At 43.8% G+C, this 18,869-nt stretch overlaps 1 pseudogene; it reads left to right on the top strand.

Moving 5' to 3' along the window:
* The first annotated feature begins 738 nt into the window (after positions 1 to 738).
* On the top strand, positions 739 to 16,172 carry LOC123480946 (annotated as a pseudogene).
* Positions 16,173 to 18,869: the final 2,697 nt, after the last annotated feature.

Below are 18,869 nucleotides of genomic sequence, written 5' to 3'. Positions count from 1 at the left end.
ATGATCTAGTCTTTACAGTTTGACTTTTGCTTATTTTAAGCACATTTTTATATCATATTCCCTTTGATCTCAAACATGTATGTCAGGTATCTGTCCTCATCCACCATGAATGAGTAGCCCCAATCCCACTTGTCAGTATGCGCCTCATCCCCAACTAGCACAGGATGGGGGGATAGGCAGGCAGGTAGTTAAGCGGTTAAGAGCGTTGGGCTAGTAACTGAAAGGTCGCTGGTTCGAATTCCCCAGCCGACTAGGTGAAAAAATCTGAGCTGTAAATCGCTCTGGATAAGAGCGTCTGCTTAAATACTAAAATGCATAATACTTTAGCACTATCCATTCGGCATTGTCATGGGATTGTCCTCCACTCAGATCACTGGCACTGTATAGATTATTATTGGGCAGCCTACCTGTGGTTAAGAATACATTATGACCTTTGTCATCTGGAAAGAAACCTCATCAAGCTCAAATGTGGTCCCTGAGCAATCAGGGGGTCGGATGGTCAGTGTGCAGCCTGGTCTGCAATACCCCCTGTGTTACGTGAAGGCGCCACACTCCACTAACAGCGGTTTATCAAGACTTCTCATTATTCTGTGACACCGACTCGTCCGTCACCTGACTCCTCTGAACAAACTGTTTGGATTCATGACGATCCGATAAGTGGGAAGACGTCAACTCATATTGACCCCCACAAGACCAAGATTAACAGAACCTGCAGTACTTGGTAATGAACCAATAACCTAAGCTAGCTACCTAGTAGTGGTCTGATCTGATCCAACAGCTAACGTTACTGCTCCGTGGTCGTCTTCTTGGTATTATTCTCTAGAAGCAAAAATAGTTTTACGCCGCCTAAACGTGTGTGTTGATGTGCCTATAATTTACCATCAGTGGCGCTAGCTAGTAGTAGTAACTAGCTAGTTGTGTTAGCTTTGTGAAACAGGCCTCTTTTCGTGCAAATCTGTATCACGTTTGCGTGATGTTAGCTAAGCTAACTAGCTAGCCATGTTAGCCACACGAATCTTGGCTACCGACTTTGAATTAGTAGGCTAGTTACTTTTTTTTTTTTTAGCTAACTAGCAACATTTAGCCAGCTAGCTAACTACTTTGTAAATTGCGTGGGTATTTAGCTAGCTAGCTATAAACTGGAGCTTCAAATTAATTGTTTTTTATTTGTTAACTAAGAAACTAGTGCCGTGTGAAAGTTAGGAAAAGAACGTTAGCTAGCTAGCTCTCTAATCGGCAGTGGCGCTAGCTACAGTATTGGCTCTGGCCATCAGTATTAGCCAGTCAAAGTGATGCTAGCTAGCGTTAGCGAAAATGGCTAACTAAAAAAAATATAAGTCAACAACTTTATTATCCATACGACTAGTCGTGTGGCTACACCTTTAGGCATGGTGCTAGGTAACGTTAGTAGCTAAGCCTGTCATGTATATATTAAAACACTGTTCAATTTATTTACAGGTTTTCACCGGTGCATATCATTGTTCCCTGGGAGGTGTTTGACTCCGACATTTGCCTTGTGTGGCTCAGCGTTGGTCTGATTTGTTTGTGCTTTGGCTGGGGTGAAGAACGCCAATGGCTCTCATGGATAAGCATAAAGTCAAGCGACAGAGGCTGGACCGCATTTGTGAAGGTCAGTATTAACATACTTTTCCCCAGTTATCATGTTAGGGACTGACAATGCACGTGTACAAACTTTTGTAGCTAACAGCTGGCTATCTAAGGATTCTTGAACATTTTATATTTTCTCCAATGTAGAATGGGAAATGACACACATTGGCCCGATGGACCGTAGACATGCATAGGTGATGGACAGCATGCAGTTGTGATTGACTTCATTATGGCAAACAGTGCCATATAGCGCCGTACGACCAAAGATATTTATAACTAATTCCCTTCTGTCCGTGGTACTATTATGGCTGACCCTGTAAAACAACACATTTCATTGCAATTATCCAGTGTATGTGACAATAACACTTCAAAGTGTTATACTCCTGTCTAATCTGTGAAGGGAAGGGTTGTCAAATAACGGGAGTCAATAACAGATCTAATTCCATAAACGGCGAAAGAAAGAGGGAGGGTGCCTGTGGCACTACTTCATGTTGCCCTTGTCACGTTATTACTGGCAGTTTAGATTACATTGATAACAAACAGGAGGCTATATCTGCTATATAACCCCGTGTAGCTCAGTTGGTAGAGCATGGCGTTGTGGGTTCGTTTCCCACGGGGGGCCAGTATGAAAATGTATGCACTCACTAACTGTAAGTCGCTATGGATAAGAGCGTCTGCTAAATGACTTAAATGTAAATCTTGTATATTTGTATGCAGTGCATTGCACTGTTTTCCTTACGTCACACACGCTTCTAGGACAGTCGCTCACACACACTGATGAACCCCTCACTTGCACTGTTGGCATGACTTTGGCTCATGCCACTGTCAAACCTTGTTTCTCCACCCCTTCATAATAATAATACTAATAATAATGTATTACATTTCTATAATGTAGGTATTTCTACGGTTAATGTGCTACCTACAGAGTTGCTGCTGATACACCAGTCACTTAAGGGCGCTCACATATGCAGTCAAAATACTGCCGTATTAACACAATCGTGTTTATTTCCATCGCTAACCGTTCGTGCCAGTGTTCTCTCGCCGCTGGACAGGTAGAGTGCAAATGGGCATTAAAAAATATATATATTACCATGTAACTGAACAGCGCTCTCTGCTTTCGGTGGTGGAACTGGCAGGAATGTGATTTTTGAAAGGCACATTCGTTCCAGTTGCACATCTATACGCTTAAAGTCATTTGAGTTACCTAGATATACTAAAATAATTACAATTTGCTCGGTTTTTCGTCCAGTGCCCAAAGGATGCTGGCAGGTAAAGAACTGGCAGAGAGTGGCTGTGGATTTTTAGAATTTTCCCATTTGACTTAATTGAACTCTCGGTTTATAATTGCGGAACTGGTTGTGATATCAATGTGAATGGCCATTCAGCTCTTCCTGGCAGTGATTTAGCTCTTCCTGACATTGATTTGACTGCAAATGTGTGATGGATGGCGAAACTAGCATTGCGCAGCGACGTCACCTTGCTGAGATTGAAATACTGTACTGGTATCGATGATGCATGCATTTGTTTCGTTGTGACGAGTGTTAGAACCCCAGGTCTGCTGTGGCAGTGAGACAGTCTCTATTACAGTGGTGCAGGTGACTGCTGGGTTTGCTGCAGAGGTCCCACTATTGTTTGTATTTGTCATTTGCCTCGTCTTCCATAATGAGCATCCACCTGAATAATATCCACTGAATATTTTTTTGATAGTAGGATTTTTAGTTGACAGGGATGATTGTAATCCTGTACTCGTGTTTAATATATTTTACATTAAAAAAAAAAAATCCAGGGTTTGTATTGGCTATGTTTTAAAATGGTTATTTTTTCCACAATAGCTTTTTGCATTTTATGTACAATTTTAATATGAATCTAGTATCAAGTAGCAGCCTAGACAGTCCCTTAGCTACTGTTGACCAGTCAAATCAATGTTGCATGTCGTGGCCTTTTGATCATTTTACAGTTTCATTAATTTGTTAGATTAGTGAATTAGTACAGGTGTGCTGAATTTGATCTTCTAACAAGATTTTATTTGAATAGACTGGCCATAATCAATTCCCTTTAATTATTTTTCCAGCGAGAAATGTACCACACTGAGCCGATGGCTCGCATTTGTCTCTTTAAAAAACAACATGGAAATTGCCTCCACTGCACACTACCCAACCTAGCCTCTCAATGCTAAAAAGCTTAGTTTTGGTTGGCTATAGCTGAATTGTTCCTCCCTCTGATTGGAGCAGGGGGTAGGTTGAAGGAGGAGACTGTTTGCCTGGGATTGTGCCAAGCGAAAGCATTCTGACAGTAACTGTAAGTGGAGAAGGAGAGGAAGAAAGGCTGGTCAACTGCAGCATGCAAGGTTAGGAGGATGAATGTCTTTTTCGTTTGTTTTCCTAGAGAATGATAGAGGGAGGGAAGGAAGGAAGGAAGGAGGAGGAGGCGGGGGGGGTAGATGGATAGTACAAATCTGCTATTTGGTTTTGCATGATATAAAGGGGATTTGTCATCCCGGTGCATTTTTGTCCTTGGTCTTTTATAGTATTGTGTGTGTGTGTGTGTGTGTGAGAGTGCTCTGGAGCATGTGTGGCAGGGGGCAGGGTGGGGTACTGCAGCATTATCGCCCACCCCCCACCCCTCCCTGCGAGCTCGCTTACTTACACCCACAGAGTGGCGGGCGGACAGGGGAGAATGAATGAGCGCTGAATGAATAGCATTGTGTGCATGGCCCTGCTGCTGGTCAGACCAGGCTTTCCACACACACACAGTCACATGGTCACACACTCTGCCAGACCATATGGCGCATGTGTGTTGCCAGCTCCTCTCTCTTTCCCTGTCGAGTGTGCCTTTTTTGGCCTCCCGTAGGTTAATTTGTATTCATGCCTTCGTCTTTTTGTCCAGAAAGAAATAGGTCATTTTTTTGTGGGTTTGTTGAACACTCTGCTTTTGCTATGCAGCGTGTTTAAATTCTGCTCCAATCCCATGTGAAGATGTCAGGCTAGCTGTTCATTACTGCTATGTGTTATGATCTGGATCCGATTAGAATGAGCCAAAAGCAATTTCTTTGTCTATATGTTGTCTTTGAGGAGTAATGAAGGAATCTTTTGGGCAACAGAACACTAAGCGGTACTACATATTAAGCAAAGGGAGCAATTGACAGTCACAATGAGTGGTGTGGTCTGTGTGTGCAGTGCTGTTGCTTTGAGGATCGCATTCTCATGTTCATCTCTTTTAAGTGCCATCAATGTCTCTAGGCTGCTCTATGATTATCCTTAGCTCTGAAGAAATCTTAGGTCCACATAAGGCTCCTTGTGTGCCTTTTAATTTTGTGAGGGTCATGTGACACACTCTCGCTTTAGTGATACACTTGCTACACTCTGTATTGTCCGGTTGGGCTACTGTCCATTCACTGTTGCCCAATTAACATTGTTGGTGTCAATGTCAATACAACACATTATTAAGTATTTCCATACGCACAAAAAGCTTATTTATCTCAAATTTTGTGCACAAATTGTTTACATCCCTGTTAGTGAGCATTTCTCCTTTGCCAAGATAATCCATCCACCCTGACAGGCATGGCATATCAAGAAGCTGATTAAACAGCATGATCATTACACAGGTGCACCTTGTGCTGGGGGACAATAAAGGCCACTCTAAAATGTGCAGTTTTGTCACACTACACAATGCCACAGATGTCTCAAGTTTTGAGGGAGCGTGCAGTTGGCATGCTGACTGCAGGAATGTCCACCAGAGCTGTTGCCAGATAATTGAATGTTCATTTCTCTACCATAAGCCGCCTCCATCGTTGTTTTAGAGAATTTGGCAGTACATCCAACCGGCCTCAAAACCGCGTGTAACCACGCCAGCCCAGGAACTCCACATCCAGCTTCTTCACCTGCGGGATCGTCTGGGGAGGGAGGCGTGCTGAGGAGTATTTTTGTCTGTAATAAAAACCCTTTGTGGGGAAAAAACTCATTCTGATTGGCTGGACCTGGCTCCCCAGTGGGTGGGCTTGGTTCCCAAGTGGGTGGGCCCCTGCCCAGTCATGTGAAATCTATAGATTAGGGCCTAATAAATGTATTTCAATTGACTGATGTCCTTTTATGAACTGTAATTGAGTAAAATCTTTGGTCGCGAGAAGTTATTGCAAAAAGAAAATGGGTTCCCCACCTGACAGGTTTAAGCATATATGAGTAGGATACCGCTATCCTTTCTTTCTGGGCCAATCAAATGAGCCTAAACCTACTGTCCAGTTAGCAGGTTGTTAGCTAGCTAGGTAACATGACTGAACAACGTTGTTTGTTATCAAACCAATAATTAGCGACCCGGGATTAGTTTAAAACGGCCCTTGACATGGTTTATGAAATTATATAAAATGCGCGTGAATCCCTATAGAAAGAACAAAAGGCATCCGGTAATATGAGTCATATTGTCTTCACCGTTTAGGCTAGAGAGAAGCTGCTGCATGCCTGTCGTGAACGGCGCTCCAGTTTCCCTCTGACACTCGGAGGCTGCATGACAGTGATATTGTATTTTCTTGAGATATGTATATTTATTTTATTATAATATTTTTTTTTGTTTATACGTATGTGTGTGTGTATATATATGTGTGTATGTGTGTGTGTGTATTCTTTCTTAAAACTGCATTGTTGGTTAAGGGCTTGTAAGTAAGCATTTTCACTGTTGTATTCGGCGCATGTGACAAATAACATTTTGATTTGATTTGAACTTGCAAAGTCTACTCAGACTGGGCTGTGCTCTGAAATGATACAATGTATCAACATTGCTCTCTCCCCTTATGGAAAAAGACTGCAGTTAGAGTGCAGTATAACTTATTATTCTGTAATTACTGTGTCCAAAATACCACAGTTGATTGCAGTTACTGCACTTTTACTGCAGTTTCAAAACTGCAATCTTTTATATATATATAAAAAACTGATGCAAGGAATAGATGCGCATGAAGAGTGGACGGAGGGCTGCAGGTGAGGGCTGGTAGGGGATGCAGCTGGCTGATTACAGCTGCCACACTTGGCTGGGCTCCCTGCCTGTGTCATTAAACCCCTACAACTCATCCAGAATGCTGCAGCCTGTCTGGTGTTCAACCTTCCCAAGTTCTCTCACGTCACCCCGCTCCTCCGCACACTCCACTGGCTTCCAGTTGAAGCTCGCATCTGCTACAAGACCATGGTGCTTGCCTACGGAGCTGTGAGGGGAAACGGCACCTCCGTACCTTCAGGCTCTGATCAGTCCCTACACCCAAACGAGGGCATTGCGTTCATCCACCTCTGGCCTGCTGGCTCCCCTACCTCTGCGGAAGCATAGTTCCCGCTCAGCCCAGTCAAAACTGTTCGCTGCTCTGGCACCCCAATGGTGGAACAAGCTACCTCACGACGCCAGGACAGCGAGTCACTCACCACCTTCCGGAGACATTTGAAACCCCACCTCTTTAAGGAATACCTGGGATAGGATAAAGTAATCCTTCTACCCCCCTTACCCCAACCCACATTCCCCCTCCCAAAAAAAACAAAAAACATTGTAAAGTGGTTATCCCACTGGCTATAAGGTGAATGCACCAATTTGTAAGTCGCTCTGGATAAGAGCGTCTGCTAATTGACGTAAATGTAAATGTAAATATGGGCATCAAAATGAAGTGGATATTATTGGACCTGCGCATACAAGAGACTAGTGCCTTTTGCTTAAATTCGACTGCATTAATAAACTGACTTTATAAACATTTTATAACTGGCACCATCAGGTTCTTTAGATTGGTTGGGCTGAACAATTAGGTAGTATCATATGAAACTGTACTACGGTATTCTAAAATGTTGATATAAATATCTTGACGTTTTTGGTAGCGTGATATAACCGTGGTACTGGTATATCCTGCAACACTACTAGGATTTGCCTATGCTTAGCTCTGTTCAGTTTCTGTTTTATCCTAAAAAAAATCCCTAGTCCTTGCCAATGACAAGCATACCCATAACATGATGCTTGAAAATATGAAAAGTGATACTCAGTGATGTGTTGGATTTGCCCCAAACATAACACTTTGTATTCATGACAAAGTTAATTTCTTTGCCACATTTTTTTCAGTTTTACTTTAATGCCTTATTGCAAACAGGATTCTTGTTTTGGAATATTTTTATTCTGTACAGGCTTCCTTCTTTTCACTCTGTCATGTAGGTTAGTATTGTGTACAATGTTGTTGATCCATCCTCAGTTTTCTCCTATCACAGCCATTAAACTCTAACTGTTTTAAAGTCACCATTGGCCGCATGGTGAAATCCCTGATGGGGTTCTTTCCTTTCCGGCAACTGAGTTAGAACGCCTGTGCCTTTTTGTAGTGACTGGATGTATTGATACACCATCCAAAGTGTAATTAATAACTTCACCATGCTCAAAGGGATATTTAATATCAGCTTTTTCTTTTACCCATCTACGAATAGGTGCCCTTCTTTGCGAGGCATTGTAAAACCTCCCTGGTCTTTGTGGTTGAATCTATTTTTGAAATTCACTGCTCGACTGAGGGACCTTACAAATAATTGTGTGTGTGTGTGTGGGGTACAGAGATGAGGTAGTCATTCAAAAATCTTGTTAAACACTATTATTGCACACAGAGTGAGTCTATGCAAGTTGTGACTTGTTAAGCAAATTTTATTCCAGAACTTATTTAGGCTTGCCATAACAAAGGGGTTGAATACTTATTTCAGCTTTTCATTTTTTAATTCATTTGTTTAAAAAAAATCTAAAAACATAATTCCACGTTGACATTATGGGGTATTGTGTGTAGACCAGTGACACAATCTCAATGTAATCTATTTTAAATTCAGGCTGTAACAACGGGTGTGAATACTTTCTGAAGGCGCTGTATCAATATCACGTACATAATTAATTAACAGTTGTCAGTGCAGTATCTCCCAGCTATGAGCCATACAGTGGGGAAAAAAAGTATTTAGTCAGCTACCAATTGCGCAAGTTCTCCCAATTAAAAAGATGAGAGAGGCCTGTAATATTCAGCATAGGTACATGTCAACTATGACAGACAAAATGAGAAAAAAAATCAAGAAAATCACATTGTAGGATTTTTAATGAATTTATTTGCAAATTATGGTGGAAAATAAGTATTTGGTCAATAACAAAAGTTTCTCAATACTTTGTTATATACCCTTTGTTGGCAATGACACAGGTCAAACGTTTTCTGTAAGTCTTCACAAGGTTTTCACACACTGTTGCTGGTATTTTGGCCCATTCCTCCATGCAGATCTCCTCTAGAGCAGTGATGTTTTGGGGCTGTCGCTGGGCAACACAGACTTTCAACTCCCCTCCAAAGATTTTCTATGGGGTTGAGATCTGGAGACTGGCTAGGCCACTCCAGGACCTTGAAATGCTTCTTACGAAGCCACTCCTTCGTTGCCCGGGTGGTGTGTTTGGGATCATTGTCATGCTGAAAGACCCAGCCACGTTTCATCTTCAATGCCCTTGCTGATGGAAGGAGGTTTTCACTCAAAATCTCACGATACATGGCCCCATTCATTCTTTCCTTTACACGGATCAGTCGTCCTGGTCCCTTTGCAGAAAAACAGCCCCAAAGCATGATGTTTCCACCCCCATGCTTCACAGTAGGTATGGTGATCTTTGGATGCAACTCAGCATTCTTTGTCCTCCAAACACGACGAGTTGAGTTTTTACCAAAAGTTATATTTTGGTTTCATCTGACCATATGACATTCTCCCAATCCTCTTCTGGATCATCCAAATGCACTCTAGCAAACTTCAGACGGGCCTGGACATGTACTGGCTTAAGCAGGGGGACACGTCTCGCACTGCAGGATTTGAGTCCCTGGCGGCGTAGTGTGTTACTGATGGTAGGCTTTGTTACTTTGGTCCCAGCTCTGCAGGTCATTCACTAGGTCCCCCCGTGTGGTTCTGGGATTTTTGCTCACCGTTCTTGTGATCATTTTGACCCCACGGGGTGAGATCTTGCGTGGAGCCCCAGATCGAGGGAGATTATCAGTTGTCTTGTATGTCTTCCATTTCCTAAAAATTGCTCCCACAGTTGATTTCTTCAAACCAAGCTGCTTACCTATTGCAGATTGTCTTCCCAGCCTGGTGCAGGTCTACAATTTTGTTTCTGGTGTCCTTTGACAGCTCTTTGGTCTTGGCCATAGTGGAGTTTGGAGTGTGACTGTTTGAGGTTGTGGACAGGTGTCTTTTATACTGATAACAAGTTCAAACAGGTGCCAGTAATACAGGTAACGAGTGGAGGACAGAGGAGCCTCTTAAAGAAGTTGTTACAGGTCTGTGAGAGCCAGAAATATTGCTTGTTTGTAGGTGACCAAATACTTATTTTCCACCATAATTTGCAAATAAATTCATTAAAAATCCTACAATGTGATTTTCTGGATATTTTTTTCTCATTCTGTCTGTCATGGTTGACGTGTACCTTTGATGAAAATTACAGGCCTCTCTCATCTTTTTAAGTGGGAGAACTTGCACAATTGGTGGCTGACTAAATACTTTTTCCCCCCACTGTATCTATCTTTGCTAATTTAGGTTTCTCTCTAATTTGTTTGTTTATGAGATATGTGTGCTTTGTGCCGATAGGGCAGGCTGTCTATTGTTGCAGAAGGGCAGGGGTCTCTGCCTCCAGGGAAATAATAATATAATAACTGAAAAGAAGCCTGTGCCCCCAACCCCACCCTTCTGCTCATCTGCTGGAGGAGTCTACCTTGTTGTGGGGGTTGGAGGAGTCTTCCCTGCTGGAGGAGTCTGCCCTGTTGTGGGGGTTGGAGGAGTCTGCCCTGCTGCAGGAGTCTGCCCTGTTGTGGGGGTTGGAGGAGTCTGCCCTGCTGCAGGAGTCTACCTTGTTGTGGGGGTTGGAGGAGTCTGCCCTGCTGCAGGAGTCTGCCCTGTTGTGGGGGCTGGAGGAGTCTGCCCTGCTGCAGGAGTCTGCCCTGTTGTAGGGGTTGGAGGAGTCTGCCCTGCTGGAGGAGTCTGCCCTGTTGTGGGGGTTGGAGGAGTCTGCCCTGCTGCAGGAGTCTGCCCTGTTTTGGGGGTTGGAGGAGTCTGCCCTGCTGCAGGAGTCTGCCCTGTTGTGGGGGTTGGAGGAGTCTGCCCTGCTGGAGGAGTCTGCCCTGTTGTGGGGGTTGGAGGAGTCTGCCCTGCTGCAGGAGTCTGCCCTGTTGTGGGGGTTGGAGGAGTCTGCCCTGCTGGAGGAGTCTGCCCTGCTGTGGGGGTTAGAGGACTGCCTTGTCTGTATTTGAGAATGAAGCTGGAATCCTTAATGGTGAAACTGGCGCGTCCGTTTGGGATATTACAACAACGAAGAAGTTACTGAAAACAACACACTTTTTTCCCCCTCCTCGGACATCAATAGTAATGGCGTCTTTTTGTACGCACTAACTCACGCTATGGAGTTGTCTCGTTGGCCAAAGCCTATGGGCAAATTAATAGGCTTAAGTTATGTTTTTTTTTGGTCTGGTTTTTGGATAAACACAGAAAAATAAGGTCTGTGGTAAACAGGCTTAGGAGATCTTATACGTTTTTGTTTTTATGAAAATATTTTAGTGAATTTTGACGCATTTATGTAATCAAAACAAGCACATAAAGGCTTCAAAATTCATAAAGGTCATGCTAACTGATTGATATTATCTCATAGAACAAAATGTATGAGATCTCCTAAGCCTGTGTGAACCTCAGACCTTATTTTCGGTATTTATCCCAAAACCCAATTTTCCCCATCCATTTCCTCCATAGGAATGGCTGAACAAACCAGAGGTAACTCATTTCTGTTTTTTAGGACTACAAGCTGGCGAGTGTGAAGTAGGCTAACCCCCTAAGGTCGACGTCTGCGCTCCTGCGGAAATCTAATTAGCATAATAATAAAATCCCCATTTAAAATCCATAAATGTAATTGCGCCTACGTCGCACTTCCGCATCTGCGATGGAAGATGACAGAGCTAGAGCGGTGTGTGTCAGACCATGAGGTGTTCCCAAAATCGCTCTTCTCACAAAATCGTGTGTAGTGTCCGAACGGTTTGGCATACAAGCTATTATGATCCCTCTATGGAAAGATAAGACTCTCACGAACACGGTGGTGTTCTCTATTTTGGGACTCTCCGTCTTTTTAAAATGTTCATAATGGAAGTTTGATATAAATGGAAATGGTTGACAGTTAGACCATCTACATGATCACATAGGCCTATCTGATTGACCCTTTAGAAAGAAGACACAGGTGATACTCCCTGGATAAAGCCTTGACCATTTTATGTTGATTTGTTGTCTTTGTATAGGCATTCGACCCCCGATTCTGAATGGCCCGATGCACCCGCGCCCCCTTGTGGCACTGTTGGATGGTCGCGACTGCACTGTGGAGATGCCTGTCCTGAAGGATGTGGCCACAGTGGCCTTTTGTGACGCCCAGTCCACCCAGGAGATCCATGAGAAGGTAACCAACCTCAAAGTATCTGGTTCTCCTCTTAAGTATCTGTCTGCACTTTTTAGGGAGGGAAATGGATTCTTCGTGAACGTGTCTGCTATTTTTGTGGTGGGGTTTATTTCCAACGCAATAGAGTTAGGGAAAGTCTCTGCTCTTTTAGTGCAATGGTAGAATAAGGATACCGATTGAATAGCCTTTTCTGAACACTCACCAGTGATCGGGATATTGTTTTTGACGATATATTGTATCGTTCTGACAATATCGCAATATTATTTTGCGCTAGTTGGCTGTACATGCACCAATACTCCAGTATTTTTCCTTCATAGCTAGTTCTCCATCTTCTTTTTAAATAGGGAGCCAATTTGTTTTCAGCACTTATTTCCATGACTGATCAAAACTTGTTTTCTCATGGCTCTCTCTTGTCCCTCTGCAGCAGACATATGGTGAGCAATATGTTTGGAACATCGAATCGCAATAAAAATCACAGTATCGAATCACAATACGTATAGAATCGCAATACATATCGTATCGGCACCAAAGTATCGCGATAATATCGTGATCGTGATATTATTAGCCCCTGCCACTCGTCCATTCTCTCCCTGGTGCTTCAGGTGCTGAATGAGGCAGTGGGTGCCCTGATGTACCACACCATCACCCTGTCGCGGACTGACCTGGACAAGTTCAGGGGACTGCGGATCATCGTGCGAATCGGCAGTGGCTTTGACAACGTGGACATCAAGGCTGCGGCTGAACTAGGTTGGCTACTGGGTCATTACTTTGCTTCACCTCTCTCTTTCTCCTACCCTCAAGTCTTACCTACTACATCCATCCATCCATCTGTCCACCCACCCACCCATCCACCCATCCATCCATCTGTCCACCCATCTGTCCACCCACCCACCCACCCACCCACCCATCCATCCACCCATCCATCCATCCACCCACCACCCACCCTCCATCCACCCACCCATCCATCCATCCATCCATCCATCCATCCATCCATCCATCCATCCATCCATCCATCCATCCATCCATCCATCCATCCATCAATTTTATTTTATATATGCCCTTCTTACATCAGCTAATATCTCTGAAATGCTGTACAGAAACCCAGCCTAAAACCCCAAACAGCTAGTAATGCAGGTGTAGAAGCACGGTGGCTAGGAAAAACTCCCTAGAAAGGCAAAACCTAGGAAGAAACCTAGAGAGGAACCAGGCTATGAGGGGTGGCCAGTCCTCTTCTGGCTGTGCCGGGTGGAGATTATAACAGAACCATGCCAAGATGTTCAAAAATGTTCATAAGTGACAAGCATGGTACAAATCCATCCATCCATCCATCCATCCATCCATCCATCCATCCATCCACCTTAAATGTGTGATAACTAACCGCTGTCTCCTTTGTGCTCTGTCGTCCTCAGGTATAGCTGTGTGTAATGTGCCTGCTACATCAGTGGAAGAGACGGCGGACACGTCCATGTGTCTGATCCTGAACCTGTACCGCCGCGTCACCTGGATGCACCAGGCTATGAGAGAGGGCACCAGGGCTTCCAGCGTGGAGCAGATCAGGAGGTGGCCAGTGGAGCTGCCCGCATCCGGGGAGAGACGCTGGGCATCATCGGCCTGGGTGAGGAGGGAAATGGATCTTGTCTTAGCAAGGGCTCTCCGCAAGTGCAGTCACAAAGGACATTATACACTGAGTATACAAAACATTAAGGACACCTGCTCTTTCCATGACATAGACTGACCAGGTGAATCCAGGTGAAAGCTATGATCCCTTATTGATGTCACTTGTTAAATCCACTTCAATCAGTGTAGATGAAGGGGAGAAGACAGGTTTACGTATGGGTGGTCCTCTGTAGCTCAATTGGTAGAGCACGGCGCTTGTAACGCCAGGGTAGTGGGTTCGATCCCCGGGACCACCCATACGTAAAAGTTTATGCACACTTGACTGTAAATCGCTCTGGATAAAAGCGTCTGATAAATGGCATATTATTTATTATTATAAAGAAGGATTTTTAAGCCTTGAGACAATTGAGACATGGATTGTGTATGTGTGCCATTCAGAGGGTGAATGGGCAAGACAAAATATTTAAGTGCCTTTGAAAACGGTATGGTAGTAGGTGCCAGGCGCACCGGTTTATTTCAAGAACTGCAATGCTGCTGGATTTTTCACGCTCAACAGTTTCTCGTGTGTATCAAGAATGGTCCACCACCCAAAGAACATCTTGACACAACTGTGGGAAGCATTGGAGTCAACATGGGCCAGCATCCCTGTGGAACGCTTTCAACACCTTATGGGTCCAAGTCCCGATGAATTGAGGGTGTTCTGAGGGCAAAAGGGGGTGCAACTCAATATTAGGAAGGTGTTCCTAATGTTTTATATACTCAGTGTATGTTAATTGAAGTTATCCTGTTGCTGAGTATATTTTTTTAATAGTAACTATAATGGGTGTCGTCACAGGTCATTTCAATGTATATTTCAAGCAAATCATTTTAGTTTTCTCAGAGTTAGTGAGCGGTTCCTCTCACAGCTATTACATCCTCCAGTCTGAGCATACAGTGTCTGTGTTTGTTCCACAGGGCGAGTGGGCCAGGCTGTAGCGCTGCGGGCCAAGGCCTTTGGCTTCAGTGTGATCTTCTACGACCCCTACCTGCCAGACGGAGTGGAGCGCTCTCTGGGCCTGCAGAGAATGGCCACCCTGCAGGACCTGCTGATCCACTCTGACTGTGTGTCACTGCACTGCAGCCTCAACGAGCACAACCATCACCTCATCAACGACTTCACCATTAAACAGGTATAAGACTCTCACACTCACACACACACACAGGTGTGTGCCACCAACAACACCCCCCATTATCAATGATTTCACTCTCAAACTCCATGAACAAGTCACCCCCTCATAACCTCTGACTGTATCTCCGTTCTCCCCAGTAATGTGTTTTGGTTATCGTTGTCTGCATGGCTTGCTTTGTGATGTCCGATATCTAACCCATTCCCTCTGACTGTGATATCTGTGCAGATGCGTCAGGGGGCATTTTTGGTGAACACGGCGCGAGGGGGCCTGGTGGATGAGAAGGCCCTGTCCCAGGCACTGAAAGAGGGCAGGATACGGGGTGCTGCCTTGGACGTACACGAGACGGAGCCCTTCAGGTCAGCTTCCTCCCAGCTCAGCCATTTAAGACTTGAAAACAATAACTGTTTTAAAAGTTGTGATTCTCTGTATAAACGCCACCTTGCACACTCTCTTAAATCTGTTTGTATCTCTCCAGCTTCTCTCAGGGCCCACTGAAGGACGCTCCTAATCTGATTTGCACCCCCCACACATCATGGTACAGTGAGCAGGCGTCCCTTGAGGCGGAGGGAGAGGCAGCTAGGAAGTGCGCCGGGCCATCACAGGTATTCAGTTATGCAAGCCTCTGTGTATGACAGAATATTTATAGGCACAAATACACTAGGGCACAATGATAGGTGTCCATTTCAGCGCAGAGTGAACAACCGTCTAGCCATGTGATAATTGGCACAGTAGCCTTTACCATTTAGTGATATATAGTTTGTATTACAGCCCATAGGTTATTTTGTAAACTGTTTTGCAGTCAATCCCAAAGAACCTTATCAAGAGTTGTCATTGATCATTTGATCAGTTAGCTTGACTGTTGTGATGGTTTTCCCGACAGGCCGCATCCCTGACAGTCTGAAGAACTGTGTGAACAAGGAGTATCTGATGGCAACGCCCCAGTGGCCTGGCATGGACCATGGGGCCGTGCACTCAGAACTCAACGGAGCTGCTGCTTACAGGTAGGACTTTATTAAAACTGTTAAGAGGGCCAGTAAGCACATGTAGGTAATACACAAGTTAGAGTAAAGACAACTCCAGGTATTGATTTAAATCTGGCTTGTGTTCTATGAACCTAGAAAGCTATTCTAATTCTTCTGACTCAACCCCTCATCAACAGGTTCCCTACTGGTCTAGTGGGAGTGACAGCAGGAGGCCTGACAGGGGCAGGCACTGCAGTGGAGGGAATTGTTGCAGGGAACCTGGCTATGGCACATGGGATTGCCCCGTGTCTCGACCCCCCACACCCCATCGCCAGGGCAACCCTCTAAAGCAGAAACAGACAGAGACATGCCAACGGACCAGTAGCACCCCCACCCCACCCCAACTGTCCCCCAATCCCCTCTCGTCCCACAACATTCCGTCGTCACCCTTCATGTTCATTCGGGCTGATAGACACTGGTATTGAGGTCCATTCTGGCCCGGCTTTGGTCCCGTCCTACGGAACAGAATCCTTCAGGAGGGACCAGTCTGCATCGACTCCCCCTCCACACATCCCTATTTTCTCTCATCCAGAAAGCAATAAGTGGATTACTCAAGGATTTTTTTTTCCAGTTTGCTTTTAAACCCCTCTGTGTCTGACGTTCATGTGGCTCAGTGGTTTTGTAAATTAGTCCTTTGTGGAGAACTGTTAATATTTTTCCTGTGTTTTTTGGTTTTGTTATCTCTATTGCTGTTTGACATGCTGTAAAGTGAGGCATAAGTCTGGAACGGTATTGAAGATTAATTTCTTTTTTTCCCACTACTATTTGTTCACAAAGATTACAAAGGATTTTCTAATGTCGGACTCTACATTTAGTCATCACAATAAAAGTGTGGCTCTGACTTTTTGAGCTTTTTTGACATGGAATTGAATAATATCACATTATATGCCTCTGCTGATAAAGCACAGAACTATGTACAGTATATTTCTGTGTCAAGACCACCACCTACACTAGTTATTTTCTCTGTTGCTCTTATATAACCTTTTTTTTTTTTCTTGATTAAATGTGTAGATCCTCTTCACATCATTGTGGTTGCCAAGACGAGGGTGACGGCGTCTTCTTACCTTCCTATTTCCTTTTTATGTTACCTTTGCATATGAATAGATCATGAAAACAATATCTTTGCCAAGTCCTCAAATTATCTATCCTCTTTAGGTACTATAGGATCACCATTGTCCCCTCCCCCCAACAGTGTTCGCTGGCATTGACACCCATTTTAGGGGTTCATCTTGTGTTATTACTTCAGGCATTGAAACTTATTTTCCCCATATGGATTCCACAGTGGCTGTCGATCTCAAATAGACTAGACTAATCAGTCTTCAAGGCGTTTTTGTATGTCACTCTTAAAGGGACATTTCTAAAATGTTCATCTTCATATTCATCTCCAGCACCACCCCAACATCAACATATGAGAAAATTGCGCTTTTCTATGATCTGTAGTAAAAAAGAGCAGAAGATGTATTTCCATTTTTTAATTTTTTATTTCACCTTTATTTAATCAGGTAAACCAGTTGAGAACAAGTTCTCATTTACAACTGACATCATTGGTGTGCATCGTGTGATTTTAACCAATTATTATACTTTTTTGGAACCTTTATTTAACTAGGCAAGTCAGTTAAGAACAAATTCTTATTTACAATGACGGCCTACCCCAGCCAAACCAGAACAACGCTGGGCCAATTGTGCGCCACCTATGGGACTCCCAATCACGGCCGGATTGTGATACAGCCTGGAATCGAACCAGGGTCTGTAGTGACGCCGCTAGCACTGAGATGCAGTGCCTTAGACCGCTGCGCCTCTCGGGAGCCCTATTATGAGAAGCATTGCCTACTAATTGGTTGATTATGTTATTGGAAACTCTTATTTTCTTCTTTTTTTACTACAAAACATAGAAAAGTGCTATTTTCACATGTTGAGCGTGCTGCTGCTGATGATGAATATGAAGTTCATTTTTTTAAATTTCCCTTTAAAACACATTTTTCGACTCAAATTTGCAAAGATTAAAGCATCCTAGCAAAACATGGTCACAACCATATACATATTTCTAAGGCGGTAGGAGCCCAGTTGATGTTGGTTCATTACAAGGCCCTGACCACATCTGGAACACACTATTCTGGTTGTTTTAGCTCTGAGTGAACCTGGGGCTCACTGCTGTGTGGTGATGTGTGTTTGCATCTGTGGCTTGGTCACAGGGGTGTTCACAACCATATTCAGAACATTTGAAGACTGGAGGACAGCGGTTCATTACTACTACATGAATTAGAAAATGATTAGATGTGGCTTAATTTCTAATCTGACAGAATTTATGTTTGGCACTTTGACCTGTGGATGTAGACCAGTGAATCCCTGGCAGGGATGTCCAATCTGTTTACTGACTGTCAAGGTAAGAATAAGAACAGATTAGGTGGGAAATCGAGTAAACTTTTGGTTGTGTATTTAGCATAGCAGTCTGATGTGGATAAGGAAGTCCCTATGTTGTATAAAGTCAGAGATTAAAAAATATGCTAGTGGCAAAGCCTTAACACCCCCATAGTCATTGAAAATCAAGGGAGTTTATGGATATCACACTGAGCCAGGCACAGCTTCAGAGTTGTGTAAGTGTGTCACTGGAGAGAGAATGTGTGAGGAGCGCAGACTATTCAAACGAGGCAATTCAGCCTAAAGTGGGCAGCCTCCTATAATGCCTACTTGTAATCGGGTCATTTACAACCGGAAAAGCACTGGAACGGAGTTCTGCCGTCTTTGGCCACCATGAGTTACAGAATTTCAAATCAACCCCTGCTCATTATGGTACACTCTGGCCAGGTATAGGAAATACCTTAGTTAGACCTCCATGCTTTGTCGTTTTTAAGTTGTCTGGTGGCATGTCTTGCTCCTTAAGGGAATTAATTAGTCATTAGAATTCAAAACATTTTATAGAGATGAGATTGTTACTTGCTTTGATGGAACTATAACACAATAAATAGTTGTCCTTGCCTGTTTCATCAATCAGGTTTTATCATTGAGATTACTTGTCTTATTG

This window comes from Coregonus clupeaformis, chromosome 13 (genome assembly GCF_020615455.1).
Source record: "Coregonus clupeaformis isolate EN_2021a chromosome 13, ASM2061545v1, whole genome shotgun sequence".
Lineage (NCBI taxonomy): Eukaryota > Metazoa > Chordata > Actinopteri > Salmoniformes > Salmonidae > Coregonus > Coregonus clupeaformis.
Note: the sequence above shows the minus strand (reverse complement) of the source record. Positions and strands in the feature narration are given on the sequence as shown.